We start from the raw sequence: 19,314 nt of genomic DNA, 5'->3' as shown, positions 1-19,314 counted from the left end.
CGTAGGTCGGGAGTTCTGACGGTCAGGAGTCCCGGCATGGGTCGGGAGTTCTGACGTCTCGCACTTCAATAGACTTGGAGGTTTCACTGTCCTGGTCATACCGGACGTGTCCGGTATTCATACCGGACGTGTTCGGTATGGATGACCAAGAAGCCAACGGCTAGTTTTCAAAAGCCTTGAGGGTCGGGAGTTCCGACGGTCAGGAGTTCCGACATACGTCGGGAGTTCCAACACCTCACTAACTTTAACTCAGTTACATGTTTTTCAAAATTGCTGAGGGTCGGGGGTTCCGACTTGAGTCGGGAGTTCCGACGATCGGAAGTTCTGGCATTCTTCGGGAGTTCCGACGCCTCACAACTTCACTATAACTTAGTTACTATTGGCGCAGTATGAGTCATACCGGACGTGTTCGGTATGCATACCGAACGTGTCCGGTATTGCAATGGCTATAAAACGGCTAGTTTTTCAAGGAAGCTATAAATACCCCCAAGCCTCCACCTTTGGAGGCTACTGATTCTGCTGAGATAGACACACGTTTTTGAGCCTTGCCAACTCTCCTAAACCCTCTCTTAGTGAGTGTGTGATCCAAATTGCAAAATCAATTTGTGGGTTGAGAAAGAATTTGAAAAAGAGAGTAAGCCACCACTTGAGCACTTGTGCATATTGTTAATCTCGTGATTCGCATTTGTTACTCTTGGACTCTTCAGTCCTAGACGGCTATGCGTCGCCGGAGAGCAACCAAGAGATTGTGGTTGCTTCAAAAAGTTTGTAACGGTCGATTCCGCCGCCTCAGAATCAAATTAGTGGAAGGAGGAAAAGAAGTTGAAAAAGACTCCGGCTAGAGTGACCTTCGTGGTACCCTTAGGGCTAACCTTCGCTGGGTCACCCGCAGCCCCCTCAACGGAGAGTAGGACTCGAACAAGTCCGAACTTCGGTAAAATAAATATCGTGTCTAAATTCGCATTTCATTTGATATTTGTGTTGCTCTAGCTGTTCTACAGGTTCTCTGTGTATATTTTCATCTCCATTAGGTGCCTGCAGTTTGATTTGAAGATAGAAATCGAAAGGAGCAAGTTCGGGGCCGATCTACAGAAATCGTGTATACCGGACACGTCCGGTATTCATACCGGACACGTCCGGTATTTCCTGCCTGCACTAAAAATATTTATTCTCTGTTCTAACTTGGTGTTGCAGGGTTGTAGCTTCTAGATATATTCTTTATACCTTGTTTACTTTGTGGCTAACTTGTGAGGGGTGGTAGTACTCTTAATTTGGAGTTTCCATTTTGGAAACTCCCCTTTCTAATTGTTTCTACATTTAAAGGTGTTAATTTTCAGAAACGCCTATTCACCCCCCTCTAGGCGACATCCTAGGTCCTTTCAATTGGTATCGGAGTGAGGTTCTCACCTAAAGCTTCACCGCCATGAGAAAAGGATGTCGACGCCTATCGAGTTGGAGCCGATGCTTCTCCAAAATGATGGTTCAAACTTTCTACCTTGGTCAATACATGTACTCAATGCTTTTAGAGATATTAGTCCTCTTGTTGAGCATATTGTGGATGCAAGCATACCTCTTTCTATAGTTGATTGGAGCAACTACAAAAATTTGTCAAAAGAGGAAGAGATATGCATGTAACTCAATGCTCAAGCTATTAATATTATTTTGAGTACATTCAGTGTAGAGGTTCAAGATGAGGCAATCTTCAATGGACAACCACCTCCGGAGAGTGCTCATCTCATTTGGACTAGACTTTTTGATTTATATGAAAAATCCAAATGTGATGATGCACTTGAGATCAAGTCAATGGAAAGTATGTCCATTGTGTCATCATACAGCGAAGAAGCCTCACAAGACCTCAAGAGCGCCGAGCCGGAGCAAGAAGTGCAAGCAGCGCATGACCAGCTGTCTGCCTGCACATACCAGACGTGTCCGGTATTCCTACCGGACGTGTCTAGTATGGCCGAGGCAACAGACCAGCAAGCTGCTGTTTGCAACGATGTTCAAGCCCGGTGGCGAACAAGTGATGAGTCAACCTCAATATCTCATGATACTCATCACTTGTGTCTCATGGCCAAGAAAAGCAAGAAGAAGAATAACAAGAAAGATCAAGAAAAGGAGAAAGCACAAGTAGATGATCAAGATAAGAGTGATGTTAAAGTTGAAGACAACTACAACCTTGATCATCTCAACCATAAAGACAAGTTCATCATCATGAAGATAGTTGAAAAGAATGATGAGCTTGAAGAAGAGATTGAGAAGCAAGAGCAATCGCTTCAAAATCAAGAAAAGTTTCTCATCTCCAAATTGCAAGAGCTAAAGGCAATAAATGAGAGGTATGAAAAATTGTCAATTGAGCATGCTTTAGTTACTAACTCCTCTTCTAGTGTTTCACAACTAGAGAAGGAAAACTTCGAGCTCAAGGCAAGGCTAGATGAACTATCAAGCACGTATAATGAGCTACAAGCAAATTATGTTCATCTAAAGTGCTCTCATGAGGAAGTAGTAGAATCAAGCATCATGCTTGAGGTGGCTCATGAGGTTGTGATTATGTCAGTAAAATTCTCTCAACCTCTCACACATCCGCTCACTAGTACACCATCTCAATTAAATATTTCTTGTACTAATGAATGTGCTCCTCAAGCAAGCCAATCTTCGATTGAGCTAAATCTTATAGAAAACATAGAGCTCAAAGAAGAAGTGCAAAGATTAAAGAAAGATGTGATTCGGTTGAAGGGTAAGGAGAAAGCACAACCTTCTCAAGATAACCGTGATAACATGGTGAAGAAGCTTGAGAAGGGTTCAAACCTTGCTTCCTCCAAAGCCCAACAAAAGAATCACATCTCAAGCAAGGCCAACACAACCAAGAGCAAGAAACATGGAAAAAGGATGTGCTATGGTTATGGATTGTATGGACATGAGTGGGCTATGTGTCCACACAAGAGTTGGGTCAACAAGGTTGAAGCCGCCAATCAAAAGGCTTCTATCAAGGAGGCCAAGCAAGTGAAGAGTCATGGACAAAGTGCTTGTCTCATGAGCAAGAAATTGGGGCATCTTACCAAGAAATGCCCAATGTACAAAGAAGCAAGAAAGGAAGCCCAAGTTGCAACTAGAAGATGCTATGGGTGCAATGAGATGGGCCACAAGGTTGATAGATGTCCATACAAGCAAAACAAGCATAGAGCAAACAAAGGCCGCATATGCTATGCTTGTAAAAGAAAGGGGCATCTAAGCTATGAATGCCCAAATGGTAACATCCCTGAGCCGAACACATTTGTTTATGATAATATGCTTAGGAAGACCACAAATGGAATTAGCACTAGCAAGGTGATGTGTTCATCACAAACTAGTACTAAGGCTATTTGGGTGCCTAAGCACTTGTTGACTAACCCAAAAGGACCCAACAAGAGTTGGGTATCAAAATGTGCTTAGGTTGATAATGTAGGTACTTGGTGGTGAGATGAAATCTTCGGGGTGGTTGAGCAAGCAAATTGACAATATTCACTCAATCTATCAACCAATTCTCATCATAATCTCTTATATGGTTGACCCAAAGATAATTCAATGAACATATCATATATTTTATCCTCACCATTGGTAACAAGTACCTAAACCTTGTAGGATAGCCACTTTGTTTGTTTCGTGTTATATAGTTCACAAATAGGTACATTTGTGAAATAATGAAAGTGGCTAATAAGATTCAATTAAAAGGAATTCTACTTTGCCATATGATGCTTTTAACAGCTCTCTAGTAAAGCAATTCATTTGTTAAGATGCAAGTTTACAATAAATACTAGAGCTAAAATTACAAGCCGTAAATTAATTGGTTCTGTCCTAAACCTATCGGACGTGTCCGGTATGGCCAGGGACAGAAAGTCAGTGCTTCTGTTCTGTGTATTCCGGACGTGTCCGGTATGCCTACCGGACGTGTCCGGTATTGTAGGAACTAGAACACTAATTGAATAAGTAACTGAGTTTTTGGATTCATATATTTTCATATATACTCAATTTACTCAGAAGTTTGTGGTTTACCAAATCTAAGTGGATTGTGAGCATCTCTTCAACTCAAATTTAAATATGGTAAATTATTTGGTTGTGGTTCAAAATAGAAAATTGACTCCCAAATTCTTAAAAGAATAAAGTGCTTGTTGAAAGTTATTCAAATTACTTGAAGCACTTATTTAGGGGGAGCTAAATTTCTATTTTTGCACCATTGTGAACTAACAAATTTATCTAGCATTTTCTGTAGTTCTTTGGATGAAAATGTATCTAGCATGGTTATTTGGCAATCAAGGTCAACATAAAGATCATCATGCCATGTATCTTCTTAGTGGTATTATTGTGGGCTCAAGGCAAAGGTATGTTTTTACATACATGTATTGTAAGTGCATCTAAGGCCCTTTACATGTTAGAATGTGCATTTGTGTGACATAGGAGAGATGTTTTTCAAAACCCATAACTAGCATGTGTAGGTGGTGTGAATTTGAAAAACTATTTGAATCTTGGTCTTTGCGACCTAGCCCTGTCATGTGGTGATTATGGCTCTCCTTGATTGTTTGATCGGCTAATCACACATGACATGGTTTTTCTTAAGTCCACAATCTACTTTGTCTCACTTTATCTCTCTCAAGCAAGCAAATTATTGATTATGCCATATATTTGGAAAAGAGAAAATAGATTGATGGCATTAGATAAGAAAAGTGATAGTACTCGGTTTGGATCAAGATCATATGCCTTTTTGGACTAAGATATAACAGAAAAGGGGATTGGAAGAGACAAAACACATTTTGAAATAATTTGGGCCAGCCCGTGAATACCGGACGTGTCCGGTATGAGCGGGACTATAAAAATAGAGCGTACCCCTTCGGCCCAAACAGACTTGCCTCCTCCAAATCAACCAGCCGACACCCTTCTTCCCACCTAGGGCGACCAAGGATTTCACCAAGGAAAAGAGAGAGAGGGAGATTGCATTGGAGAAGGCTTGGATCAAGGATTGAAGGCCCGTGGATTTGGATTTCACATCGCTCTCTCTTCTCTTCTCTCCTCTCAAGGTACCCTAATCATGGACCTCGTCCGATCTACTTGGTCAATACATGATTTGAAAATTCCTTCGGTCAATATGCTACATTGGTGATGGAGAAGCAATGCCCAAAGTTTGGTTGTAATCCGTGTTGGTTTGAATCAGGGAACCCTAGTTAGGGTTGCTGGTGGCCCATACCGGACGTGTCCGGTATACTACTGGACGTGTCCGGTATGACCCAGCAGAGCAAGCTCTCTGCTTCCTTTGATTCAATGCCATCATAGAATTGTATATTAGGCACAGTTTCTTCTGTATCTATGTTTTGCAAACCTTATGACAATGGTGTGTCGAGGTGATTGTAAAACCTTGGATAAAAGAATCTATGTCTAATTATAATTCGAGAATAAGCTATGGGCATGTATCTAAAATTCTATGAAAATCTTTGGATATAGGACAACAGCCATGAGTGGACGACTAGAGCCGAGGTCTAAGCATAGGCATGATCCAGCACTTGAGAAGTACAAGAAGGCGAGACAGGATATGCATCCTGGATTTCAGCCGACCAGCAGGAGGACCACCAGGGCTGCCTCTAGTGCAGCAGCTCAGTATGCAGAGGGATCCGGGAGCTCTTCTTCTGACACAGACACTGATGAGTTCAGAGTGGAGTTTAGAGATGAAAGAAAGAGGAAGAGCACTGACAGGGGATCAGATGGTGACAGCTCAGATGAGGAGCAGGAGATTGAGGAGGAGGAGTCAGTTCCTCCAGTTCAGCACCAGCTTGGTCAGGGGATGTATTATGGTCTTCTTGAGACACGTCTGCCCAATGTGCCCTCCTATGTTTCCAGGGTTGATTACAGAGGAAAGGGTATGACCAGGAGAGCTAGAGATGAGCGAAGGGTTGATCCGAGAGGCTTACCTAAGGTTTAGTACGATCACCGCTTCCAGACAGCCTTTCACTTGGATTTCTACTCCAGTGTTATTCTCACTAGAAACCCTGTGATTGTCAGGTCTCAGTGGATTGACTAGCAGTACGTTATAGAGTTGCAGAAGGCCTTAGTTGATCATGCCATTGCTATTTGCCAGTGCACTGGGGTTTATGAGATCATGGAGTTCCAGCATGACTAGAACATAGAGGTAGTAGCTCAGTTCTATGCTACTCTGTTTGTTGAGGAGGATGAGCGGTGGATGCACTAGATGCTTAAGGGCCAGTGGTACAGTGTTGACTATGATGTTTTTGCCGCCCAGCTTGGCTTCTCAGAGGATGATCTCCAGAGGGACAGGATCCACACCGAGCAGGTGTTACCCCCTGAGCAGCTCGCATATATGTATCCTCCTGGTGGTGAGAGAGGAGCTGTGGGGAAGGTTCTAGATCTTCACCCTACCTACAGATACCTGGACAGGATGTTCAGGAAGACTATTGACTGCAAGGGTGGAGACAAGGGCAACATTGCAGATTATTCCAGGAACCTACTCCATAGGATGGCACCAGATGCTCGGCCCTTCAATGTGTTTGACTTTATTTGGTTCGAGATCAGGAGTGTTGGAGAGAGGCCCCTCAAGGGCTGTGGTTTTGCTCCTTATATCATGCATATGATTGAGCAGGTGACAGGGCACATATTCGAGTATGATAAGATTCATAAGGCCCTAAAGATTATTGCAGATCTGCCTGAGACAGGGTTACCTCCAGCAGGACCAGGAGGAGCAGCCGCAGCACCAGAGGTAGATGCACCTAGGAGTGGTGCAGCAGCAGGAGCTTCACCTTCACCACGTGCTCCTTCACGTTCTACTTCATGCCGTGCCAGTCCTCCTTCGCCTATCCACAGACTTTTCAGCTCCATATTTGGGATGTGCCGTGACATCCAGACTAGGTAGCAGAAGGAGAGGGAGGCTAGGAGGAAGGACACTCGAACTTTGAAGCAAATTGCTTCTAATCTTGAGCTTGATCCTCCTAGATCTCCTCTATCAGATGAGGCAGCTAGTGAGCCTGAGACTGAGGAGCAGCAGCAGGCTAGATATGATAAAGAGTATGTTGAGTTCATACAGCGACAGCAGCAGCAGCAGGCACCTGAGCATCCTAACACTCTACCACTTCAGGCTCGTGTGCCTACTCGCTCTCAGCCACGTCCTAGCACTGCCGATGACTATGCTATAGATTGGTGGAGTGACTTGACAGGTGGTGGCGGCTACTACGGCTCTGGTGGCTACGACCCATCTAGTGTCAATGGTTCTCGTCCGGCTGGTGTTACCCGCTCTAATGACGAAGATGCTGGGAGAGATGATGATGATGATGAGTGATGCCAGAGATTAGTGACAGCTTGTTGCCCCTTTGTCCTTAGTATGTCATTGCTGGACCTTTGTGGTGATAGATGGCAAAGGGGGGGAGAGACTGATTAAAGCTTCAGGATAGACTTTAGGATAGTTTTATTTGCTTATCTTTGTACCTGAAGATATGTACTATAGGCTGTAGTTTATTTTTGAGCTTCATTGATTATATCTTGTGAGAGATGAGACTTATGCTTTATCTATGTATCTCTTGAGACATGATCTTTATCTATATATCAGTGGTTTCTGGACTTGAGAAAATTTGTAATGAGTGCTATGTGTGAATTACATGTGTCATATTTATTTTCATAAGGACTATGCATGCTAGAATGAAAATATTTGATGTGATGCCTTTATATTTATTCTTGTATGATATATCTTGTCATATGCATCATGGTTTCTCTTTGTTACACACACACATGCACCCCACGGATGCAATGATTTAGGGGGAGTCTCCTATTTGTTTTAGTATGTGCAATTGACATTTGAGGTCAGTTTGTGAATTCTAATCATAAGCACATATTAAGGGGGAGCCTCTCATAAATCATTAAACCCAAAAATTTAAATGTTTATATCATTTTATAAGCTTTAATCAAGTTGTCTTCAATCACCAAAAAGGGGGAGATTGAAAGTGCATCTAGCCCTTTAGTGGGTTTTGGATGATTGTATGACAGCATGATTAAAGGACTAACCCGTTTGCTAAGTGTGGACAGGTAATAGGTTATCTCACAGGTACTTAGTGAAAGCCAAAATGATGTGTTGTTGCATAAACAATCTAGTTCAAGCACAAGACAACAATGCAAATGGAATTCATGTGAAGGCTTATTTATTGTGGGATTTCCATGTACTATGTGAAAGCAAGCTCATGATTATTAGTTAATGAGACATGAGGGATTGCATATGGAATGGTCTCATATTTGAAGCTTGCTAAATTAAAATGAAAAAGATAACAATACATATGAATGGATGATTCAACACAAGATGTGACTTGATGGCTTGAGATGGTGAAGATAGCAAGGAAAGGCTTCGAGGTACTAAGCAAGGGTGAAGGGCAAGCGACGGCTTGGCGGCCGAAGAACCTAGCTAGGGTGAAGAAGAAAGTACTTGCATTTAGTTGAGGTACTAATCAAGCTAAGATGGTCATATTGATGTGAAGGATCAAATCTATAATAAAGTATTTGATGGAAGTGACTTGATACATTTGGGATTATTCAAACTTGATGAATGGAATCAAGTCACATGCTCAAGATGGCTATGCTCAAGTGAAAAGATCAACATCAACATGTTAGCACCCTTACTTGATGAAGATTGACGGCATCAATTTGAAAGAACAACTCAAGTGGTACAAATTCATATTTCCGTTTATCTTGAGTTTAATAGGTATGCCGTACTACTAAGAGGGATGCATCATGTTGATAGATAATGTTTCATAAGTGCTCAAGCCAACCCATGTGAGGTTTGATTATTTGAGCGACAAAAGTGCTAATTGATTTCTTGCTGGTCTGGCAATACCGGACGTGTCCGGTATTTGTCCAGTAGCTGTAAAATTGTTGTTCTCGGGTTGGTTCGTCGGGAGTTCCAACGTAGGTCGGGAGTTCCGACGGTCGGGAGTCCCGGCATGGGTCGGGAGTTCCGACGTCTCGCACTTCAACAGACTTGGAGGTTTCACTATCCTGGTCATACCGGACGTGTCCGGTATTCATACCGGACGTGTCCGGTATGGATGACCAAGAAGCCAACGGCTAGTTTTCAAAAGCATTGAGGGTCGGGAGTTCCGACATACGTCGGGAGTTCCGACACCTCACTAACTTTAACTTAGTTACATGTTTTTCAAAATTGCTGAGGGTCGGGGGTTCCGACTTGAGTCGGGAGTTCCGACGGTCGGAAGTCCCGGCATTCTTCGGGAGTTCCGACGCCTCACAACTTCACTGTAACTTAGTTACCGTTGGCGCAGTATGAGTCATACCGGACGTGTCCGGTATTGCAACGGCTATAAAACGGCTAGTTTTTCAAGGGGGCTATAAATACCCCCAAGCCTCCACCTTTGGAGGCTGCTGATTCTGCTGAGATAGACACACATTTTTGAGCCTTGCCAACTCTCCTAAACCCTCTCTTAGTGAGTGTGTGATCCAAATTGCAAAATCAATTTGTGGGTTGAGAAAGAATTTGAAAAAGAGAGCAAGCCACCACTTGAGCACTTGTGCATATTGTCAATCTCGTAATTCGCATTTGTTACTCTTGGACTCTTTGGTCCTAGATGGCTATGCGTCGCCGGAGAGCAACCGAGAGATTGTGGTTGCTTCGGAAAGTTTGTAACGGTTGATTCTGCCGCCTCGGAATCAAATTAGTGGAAGGAGGAAAAGGAGTTGAAAAAGACTTCGGCTAGAGTGACCTTCGTGGTACCCTCTAGGGCTGACCTTCGCTGGGTCGCCCGCAGCCCCCTCACGGAGAGTAGGACTCGAACAAGTCCGAACTTCGGTAAAACAAATATCGTGTCTAAATTCGCATTTCATTTGATATTTGTGTTGTTCTAGCTGTTCTGCAGGTTCTCTGTGTATATTGTCATCTCCATTAGGTGCCTGTAGTTTGGTTTGAAGATAGAAATCGAAAGGAGCAAGTTCGGGGCCGGTCTGCAGAAATCATGTATACCGGACACGTCCGGTATTCATACCGGACACGTCCGGTATTTCCTGCCTGCACTGAAAATATTTATTCTCTGTTCTAACTTGGTGTTGTAGGGTTGTAGCTTCTAGATATATTCTTTATACCTTGTTTACTTTGTGGCTAACTTATGAGGGGTGGTAGTACTCTTAATTTGGAGTTTCCATTTTGGAAACTCCCCTTTCTAATTGTTTCCGCATTTAAAGGTGTTAATTTTTAGAAACGCCTATTCACCCCCCCCTCTAGGCGGCATCCTAGGTCCTTTCACTAAACCCAGTTGTGGTCACACTCCAGGCTTCGATGATGTTGGGGAACTCTTCACTCTTCTCAATGTAGATGGTAACCTCACACCGATCGGTGCCATGCTTCTCATACTCACGGCCCTCATACTCGGGATGATATTTGACTCTGAGCTTTTGCAGGGTGGCATGCAGGATTCTAGGAAACCCCTCAACGTTCAGGCAGTAACTACAAACCCAGGCTCCTGCCATTTCTGGTGGTGGCTACAAAGAAGGGCTGAGCAAAAAGCTTGCTCAAAGGGAAAACCTAAGCGAGCTAAAGTGCGCCGAGTGGTGGTACCAATGGCTAAGCCAGGCTTTGCTTATAAAGGCGGAGCGGTCTGTGGTCTTGGCGCGGTTCACCTAGGTTCCTGCGCGGGATCACTATGAACGAATCTACCAAATTCCATGCGTTCGAGGCGAGTGACGTGCGGTGCCATTACTGAGTAGTACGACTACAGGGCAAGGGTCCGACAAGAGCGCAGAAAAGGGGTACGAGAAGACACGGGTCACTACTGACGTGACTCATGGGCGAACGCGGAGCACAAAGCCACAGTGCAGACCTAACTCTGTAACAAGCACGAGTAGGCCATGCATACTACGACACGCGTGACACCTATGGATGGCGTATCTGCCAGCAATACGTCACAATAATGCACAAACAGCCTATGCATTAATGCACGTCCTATGCGTTCGAGGTGAGCGATGTTCGAGACCATTAATGACTAATACGGCTACAAGCCAAGGTTCCGATAAGAGCCCAAAAAAGAGTGCGGGGAGACTTGGGTCATGGTAGGCGTAACCGTAGGCGACGAAAAGCACAAAGCCACAAGGAATGAGCGCCTCTGCAAGCATGGATGCAGATGCAACTATGGTAGCTGTAGTAATGGTGACCAACCCCAACCACCGACCATCTCGAGAGCAACGTGCACACAACCCAAGCCGTGTCTTAGATGCATGGATGCATGTGTAAGTATAAATGGTCCTGCATGGTCGGTGAATCGTTTTTATCTGATGGTAAGGAGGAGAGACATTAAATGTGTCCACCTGCCCGACTTGTTTTTATCTGATGGTAACATTTTTTTAGAAAAGGGAATATATTAATATCCCAGCCTCTACATCGACTAATGCATATGGCTGTTCATTATTACAAGAGAGCAAAAAAAGTCCAAGGAATCTCAAACACGAAGTTTTGAACCATGAATACAACAGAATTCTCAAAAGGAAAGACTAAAGAGCAATTTTGTTGCTAAAACACCATGGTAACATGAAGGAGAGGCACCAAATGTGTTCACCTGCTGTCGACCCACCCTGCGTAGGTGAAGATATCCAGTGCTTTCAAACTTAGTGAATTTCTGGATACCTTAGGGAATGGCTTCAGACACTGCTCGTTTCGTGCGCGTAAATATCCTGCCGCTATCCTTTTATTGGTCTCCGCACTAGACTAAATAGTGGAATGCGCCAGGACCAATGACCGCTCCACCATTACAAAAGGCTAGTGGTGCTTCAAGGAAAAGCTAAGCGAGCTAAAGTACGCCGAGTGGTGGTACCAATGGTTAAGCCAGGCTCTGCCAATGCCACTGGTGCTATGATAAACTATATTCAGCAGATCTAAGTGGCTCTAGTATCACCAAAAAACAAATGGTGCTTATTCGGTACGTAGCCAAAGGTTTCAGGGGCACGCAGCCCAGCCGTACAAACCAAATGGTGTTTATTCAGCGAGCCAAGTGGCACCAGTATCACCACAAATCACACTCATTGCCCACGTAACCAAATCAACACCCTCTCCTTGCAAACCCTAGCTTATCCCCTAGCTAGAGGCCCCCACCAAGTAGGCGAGCACATCTACGATCTATCTAAGATGACTGCTGCACGTTAAGAAGCGGATCGTTCATCATAACATTAATTACAGAACAGCCGAGGATTACCGCGTTTCCTCTTCGAAGTTCTATTCCTACTATTCACCATCGTACAAGATTTGTGACAAGTGCTATGAAACCCTGATTGCAGCACCTTCGACCACCTGCAGGTTCCTCCAATGGCCCTGCCCCATCCAAGTATACTAACACAAGTGACCCTTTGTAAGGTTTCTTTGTACATTTTGTTTCTCTTCGAATGATTGCATGTGGCATGACTTGATAAGTACACCAGTTAGCAGCCTTCATGTGGGCCACTAGTCAGATAATAATAACCAGATTAGTGTCCGATGTATAATGAAAAGTAGTTCATCGAAATGCTCAGCAAATTCAAATTTCTGAGAACTGATGGAGACCATAAAGAGTGCTGCCATACTGTCCAATTTTTGCAGCACATCAATATTGCCCAAGGAAAGGCTCAAGCTAGTGTGACCTTTTTGCCTTTGGACTCTCTTGCCTGCACCGAATTCTTCCAGTAATTATTCCATGAATCTCATCATGTAGCAAAAAATACTAACCAGATACTAGAACTTTTCAACGAAAACATCATGGTTTGACTTTTGAGGATTTAAAAATGAGAATGAGGTGCACCTTTGTCGAAATAGACTTCCTGGATGACACGAATTCACCAAACTCTCTATCATACCGCTTCTTCTCGTCTGCTGGTGTGGAAGGTCTAGCCTTCCTAGTGACAGACATGAGAAGTTCTTTGCTGATGCATGGTTCTCTTTCTGGGACACCGTTCTCCTGGTTGTACAAAAGTTCATGAACTGCTGCTAATCCAGCATCCGTTAGAATAGCAGCCAGATCAGCACCAGTAAATCCTTCAGTTAGAGAAGCAACATCTTCGAGACTGGCATCACTTGCCAGCGAAACCTGAAGACATTAGAAAAGAAGCAACCATTGACAACATTAATGACAATGACGATAGCACTCTCATAGTCTCGTGAATTCATACAGATTCACAATATGCATAAATGTATTAACCTTCTCAGCTTAAAATCATTCACAAAGTTGAACAAGATTACAAATGAGACCTCAATCAAGAGAGGCTGAAAAACGGGCAAGACAAAAGGTAGCGCTGTTCTAAAGATGCAAGATAACAAACAAAGCACATAATGCCTGGAAATTTTGGTGAAGCTAGATATTATGACGTGAAATCTCCCAATCATGACAGTCAACACAGGAAAACGTCACAGAAGCAACAACAACCATTTTCCAGAAAGAAGGCTCACCGTCCTAGAATGCACCTTCAGAATTTCTAAATGTTCATCCCATCGAGGGAAATCACAAAAGACTAGACGATCAAACCTTCCAGGCCGCAAGAGCGCAGCATCAATTAGCTGTGGGTTGCTGTGCAAAACAATAAGCAATCCCATCAAAAGACTCAACACAAAATAATTAAATAAACAAGCTACTTAGTCACAATTTCCCTAAGATCAGCCCAAAAAATATCCTCACGGCATTTTCATCTCTCTGTAAAAGTACAGAATAAAAGAGCTCGAGACTAGGACTGTAGAAACTATAACAGTTGGCATGCTTTGCACAGCTAACCTCGTAGCTGCAAATACAAATACTCCAGTCAAGGTTTCCACACCATCCAGTTCCGTCAAGAACTGCATACAAACGAAAAATGCACACTTAGATTGTTCTTTTATTTTGTGGAAATAACAATTAAGATAAGACAATCTATCATTATAGCAGCAAGGAGAGTATGAGACAGTTGCTTACCTGATTAACTACACGATCAGAAACTCCAGCACTATGGGCTCCTCATTGGGGTGCAATGGAGTCAAATTCATCAAAGAATAATAGGCAAGGTGCTGCTGCAACGGCCTTTGCAAAAAAGTCGCCAACCTGGAATTGGTTTACTAACATTACAAACGAGATGATCTAGGTGTCTTCTGTAATTCTGATCAACACCTATACTCGTAACTGGAGAACAGGGTTGTGTAAAAAAGCTACAAGGAAATATCCTAAGTCTTCAAATATCTTTAGCATAAGAAAAAGGGAAAAGGCATAAACGTTTGTGTAATGCTCAAAGGAATGAAAAGTTCCTTACAGATTGCTCAGATGAACCAATATACTTATTCAATAGCTCTGGACCCTTGACTGAAATGAATCGCAAAGAACAAGCAGCAGTTGCAGCTCTCACAATGTGAGTTTTACCACATCCAGGTGGTCCATACAAGAGAATGTTTGACCGCAACCGCACAGGTGCCTTGTGTGGGGGATATACCCCCGGGTACCACAAGATGGTACATGGGCCGCACCATTCGAGGTGGCCCGGCCCGTAAGATTAAAGCGTGCACATCAAGATTACAAGTTGTACTAGATATTGTAATAGTACCAAATTGGATACTTTACTTGTAACCTTGTCTCTTCGGAGTATATAAGGAGAGACAAGGGTCCCCTAGAGGACAGGTTAATCTGTATACATCTCAATACAATACACCAAAGACACATGACGTAGGGTATTACGTCGACCAGACGGCCCGAACCTGTCTAAATCGTTGTCTCTGCGCCTTGTGTCACCATCTGGTTCCTGATTACGCGCACCGTCTACCGATAATCTACCACCACGGGCACCCCCCTCGGTGGACTGCCGACCATATTTCGTCGACAGTGGCACGCCAGGTAGGGGTCCCCCTTTAGGGGTTATGCACGCTGATCTTCCGGCAAATCAGATGGCAATTTTCTTCGTCAACGTCATTCGCAGCGACTCGGCTTCCCGCGCCGGACATCCGTCGTCAAACAAGATCTGCGACAACTCGGCGTTGCGAGCTCCATGCATCTGGCCTTAATGCTGCTGCCACGACAGAGCCCAACTTCTAGGGCTCAACAAATTATGCATCTTTCGATGGGACAAGATTCGGCTGCACACACGGCAACTCATGGCAATAATCAGGGGATCTGTATGCATCTTCATGCAAGCCACGACAAGGAGGTCCACGTGCATCTTCATGCACCGGAGTACAGACATGCAAGCCGATTTTTTACATCAAGATATATGGATGCGGATCAACCACAAGCAAACGGAGGCCTTACATGTACGTTCATGCAAGTTGACCAAGGCATGCTGCCTTCGGCTGCTGTTTGCAAGACGGATTCAATTTTAGATCCCCATGATGATTGTCTCACCGAGGCCCCGTGCTACTGTCTGGAGCGGCAAGGAAGATCCCACACTTCGCCTCACCTCTGCTGATCATCCGTGAGCCCGGCCTTTACACAGAACACATGCTCCGACCATGCCCGATTGACTTCGACTACAGCAGCATGTGAATCGTCCGATTATAACAACTCCGAGCGAGCCAAGCGAGCCACGTCGAGCCAAGCGAGTCGTCCGAGCAGCCGCGTCGATCCATCAAGCGAGCCATCTGAGCTGTCTAGTGAGCGACACCAAGCCACATCGAGCAATCAAGCGAGCCGCGCCGAGCCACAAGCGAGCCACGTTGAGCACGCCGAGCTATCAAGTGAGCCGACTAGCGAGCCATACCAAACGGCTCCGCCGAGCTCCGACCACGTCGACCAAAGACCGCGCCAACCACGTCCCGAGCAGCTCCGCTGAGCTCTGACCACATCGACCAAAGACCACGCCAACCACATCCCGAGCAGCTCCACCGAGCTCCGACCACGTCGACCAAAGACCGCGCCAACCACGTCCCGAGCAGCTCCGCCGAGCTCCGACCACGTTGACCACGTCCCGAGCGGCTCCGCCGAGCTCCGACCACATCGACCACCAGACCACGTCGCAATAATGATCGCCGCGAAGAACGGCGCTATGATAACCGCGACCACCGTCATGATGACAGGTCGGAAAGCTCGAGGACCGGACGACTTCATCACCGCCGACCGGACTTCTATCCAAAGATAAGTACACTTCTAATATTTATATTTAATATAATTTTCATCACGACGTTTCTCCACAATGTCCTCGTCATGGTTATTCTTCAAATAATGTTTGTTCATGTATACAATCTTAAATATAACATACAGCTATACTTAATGCAAATCCTCGACCAGTCATGTTGACGCTTGATGTCTCCAGAAAAGGCCCTGTCTTCGGCTCCTCCCTACACGTGCACGAGCGTCTGCCCTCTGTGTTATGGGTGGTTGGTAGCGGCTCCTTAGCGATGCTTTGTTCATCCTACACGTGCACGGGCTCCGCGCCCCGCGTTATGGTTAATGGGCTAGCTAGGGCTGGAGATTCAGCTACATACTAACTGGTCGGGCAATTATATTAAGTATAAACACAAACTTCACATTAACACTGATGTTTACAAAGCACCAACTGCTTTATCACATCATGCTCATGACTGCTGAGCGTATTTTCTTCACCGCTGATTTTTTCTCCATAATTTATTATTTTGTACATCATGTACTACCATTCTACATATTTATCTACAGGAATTTCGAGCTATGCTCGGGGACTTCGTCGCTCGCTCCTCGACCTACGCTCGGGGACTTCGTTGCTTGCTCCTCGACCTATGCTCGGGGACTGCCTCGATCACTCTCCGACCACGGCTCGGGGACTTCGTCGCTCGCTCCTCAACCTGTGCTCGGGGACTGCCTCGATCACTCTCCGACCACGGCTTGGGGACTTCGTTGCTCGCTCCTCGACCTGTGTTCGGGGACTGCCTCGACCACTCTCCGACCACGGCTCTGGGACTTCGTCGCTCGCTCCTCGACCTGTGCTTGGGGACTGCCTCGACCACTCTCCGACCACGGCTCGGGGACTTTGCGTCTCGACTACATGTGACTGGCAACTCGCATATAGTTGGGATATTTTTTCTCACTTAGACCTTACTACAAGGCTCATACCTCGCCTTCCAGTAAGCTCGGGGACTACATCGGTACGATGCACCTGCCGGTATATCTCGTATCGCCTGTACGACGATTGGATTCTCAACTTAACTGGGAATTCTTTTTAGACCCTGGCACCACGTGCCTACGTCACCTACTACCAGGCTCGGGGACTAAGTGGGCACACTTCACCTTGCGGTGAATGTGTTTGTTTTTCAACCTCTACGTCTCTGATGATCAAGGACGCTACGCTTTAAAACGTACTTACATTTCTTTTTAGAAATACAAGTGGGCACACTTCCCGGGACGGAAATCTTTTTCTTTCTTCTTAAGAGCACCATACATTCTTCGGACAACCTACTTCTCCGGCGACAACGGTGGTCGGAGATGTCAAGAACTCAAGCCTCACTGTTCGGAGAAGGTTAAAATGACGTGTCGCATCATAATACATGGTGCTCGGGGACTAGCTGTGGGGGATATACCCCCGGGTACCACAAGATGGTACATGGGCCGCACCATCCGAGGTGGCTCGGCCCGTAAGATCAAGACGTGCACATCAAGATTACAAGTTGTACTAGATATTGTAATAGTACCAAATTGGATACTTTACTTGTAACCTTGTCTCTTCAGAGTATATAAGGAGAGACAAGGGTCCCCTAGAGGACAGGTTAATATGTATACATCTCAATACAATACATCAAAGACACAGGACGTAGGGTATTACGTCGACCAGATGGCCTGAACCTGTCTAAATCGTTGTCTCTGCGCCTTGTGTCACCATCTGGTTCCTGATTACACGCACCGTCTACCGACAATCTACCACCACGAGCACCCCCTCGGTGGACTACCGACCATATTTCGTCGACACCTTGGTAAAGATATTTGGGTATTTTGATGGCAGTTCAAGAGTCTACAAGAAGAAACACAAATATAAGTAGGAACATCTACACCCTTAAAAGGTGCCTAAAAATATTTAGTTTTTTTTCCATGAGAGTGTTGATGAAACCAACACCCTTAAATCAAGAAAGCAAGAAGATGTGCGCCTCTCTAATGATAGTTACTGCTTCATTTAGCCCTCCAACATCCTCCCAACCACCATCTTTATCATCAGGAGCATATTTCCTAAGATCACGCATGGCGACCGGAAGGAAGCCATGCATTGCTTTAGAGAAATCTTCCATCAGCAAAGTTCGTTTCAGAGAGCTGTGAGAAGCATTAGAAGGCAGAAGAAAGCGATAAGCGGCAGCATGCACAGCCCTATCAACCAAAATTTCCTGCGACACAATAGCATACATATAAGATGAATACCTTTTTCTCACCTCAATCCATGCAAAAGAATATTTGTCTGCTACTGTGAATATTTGTGACTTTGGTTCATAATCATAACTACCTAAGAAGCACGTTTTCCCTTTTTTTGCTTGCTGAAAGAATTGGTCCATAATTATGATCACAAAATACGATTAAGTTGGTTATAAAGACCATTGTATGATAAGAGTTAGAATTACCAAGTCATATGCATCATAACCTTCACATTTTGATGCTATCTTTGATAGAACTTCCTCAGAACACAGTAACTCATGCTCCTCAACTTGATGCTGCAACAGTGCTTTGCGCTCAGGGACTGCAAGAGCAGGAAGCTCAATATGGAAATCAAATCTCCCTGCAGGGTAAAAATGTGTTTTTAACCAGCACACTTTAAAGAAAATTAGAAAAAGAAGTAACCAGAAGAGGTTAAGTCTTGAGGAAGACTCTGAAGTGATTGAACTGAAGCCATAAACACGATAGGTCCATACCCGCATGTATTTCGAATCTTATCCTAGAAAGCAGTCATGCCATTAAAAATAAATAAATAACTACTCACAGGGAAAATGATAACATGGTAAAATAATTGTAACAACCATAATCAACACTTATTCTTAACAAATTTCAACAATGTGAATAAAGGAAAGTGTAATGACATATCTTTACCTTGTACTCATCCATAATGTCAAACAAATATCTCACAAGAGAATCAGAAGAACTGGATGATTGAGACACTTGAGGATCTGAAGAGACTGAAATTACACCGTCCAGATCATCAAATATGACGATCCAAGGTGAATGAAGCAGTGCTTCGTTCTGTTTTCAATTTCTTGCCTTGACTCCTTAGCCTTGCCAAGTGCAAGATTGGAACAATCTATGTATATTCAGTTCTTCAAAAAATAGATGATATCATTAAATTGCAAGGTTCTTCCTTTCAGAATAAGAAATTTAATTTTAAACCTGCTCGCTTGGTGTTTCACAAGCATTTGTTGCCTACAGGATGGATTCTCTATTA

General features: G+C 44.4%; 1 pseudogene; it reads right to left on the bottom strand.

The window, feature by feature from the left end:
• Positions 1-12,405: 12,405 nt before the first annotated feature.
• On the bottom strand, positions 12,406-19,177 carry LOC136540913 (peroxisomal ATPase PEX1-like; annotated as a pseudogene).
• Between the last annotated feature and the right edge of the window lie 137 nt (positions 19,178-19,314).

The sequence above is a fragment of the Miscanthus floridulus genome, chromosome 2, assembly GCF_019320115.1.
Source record: "Miscanthus floridulus cultivar M001 chromosome 2, ASM1932011v1, whole genome shotgun sequence".
NCBI lineage: Eukaryota > Viridiplantae > Streptophyta > Magnoliopsida > Poales > Poaceae > Miscanthus > Miscanthus floridulus.
The sequence above is the reverse complement of the archived record's forward strand: the minus strand, read 5'-3'. Positions and strand labels throughout refer to the sequence as shown.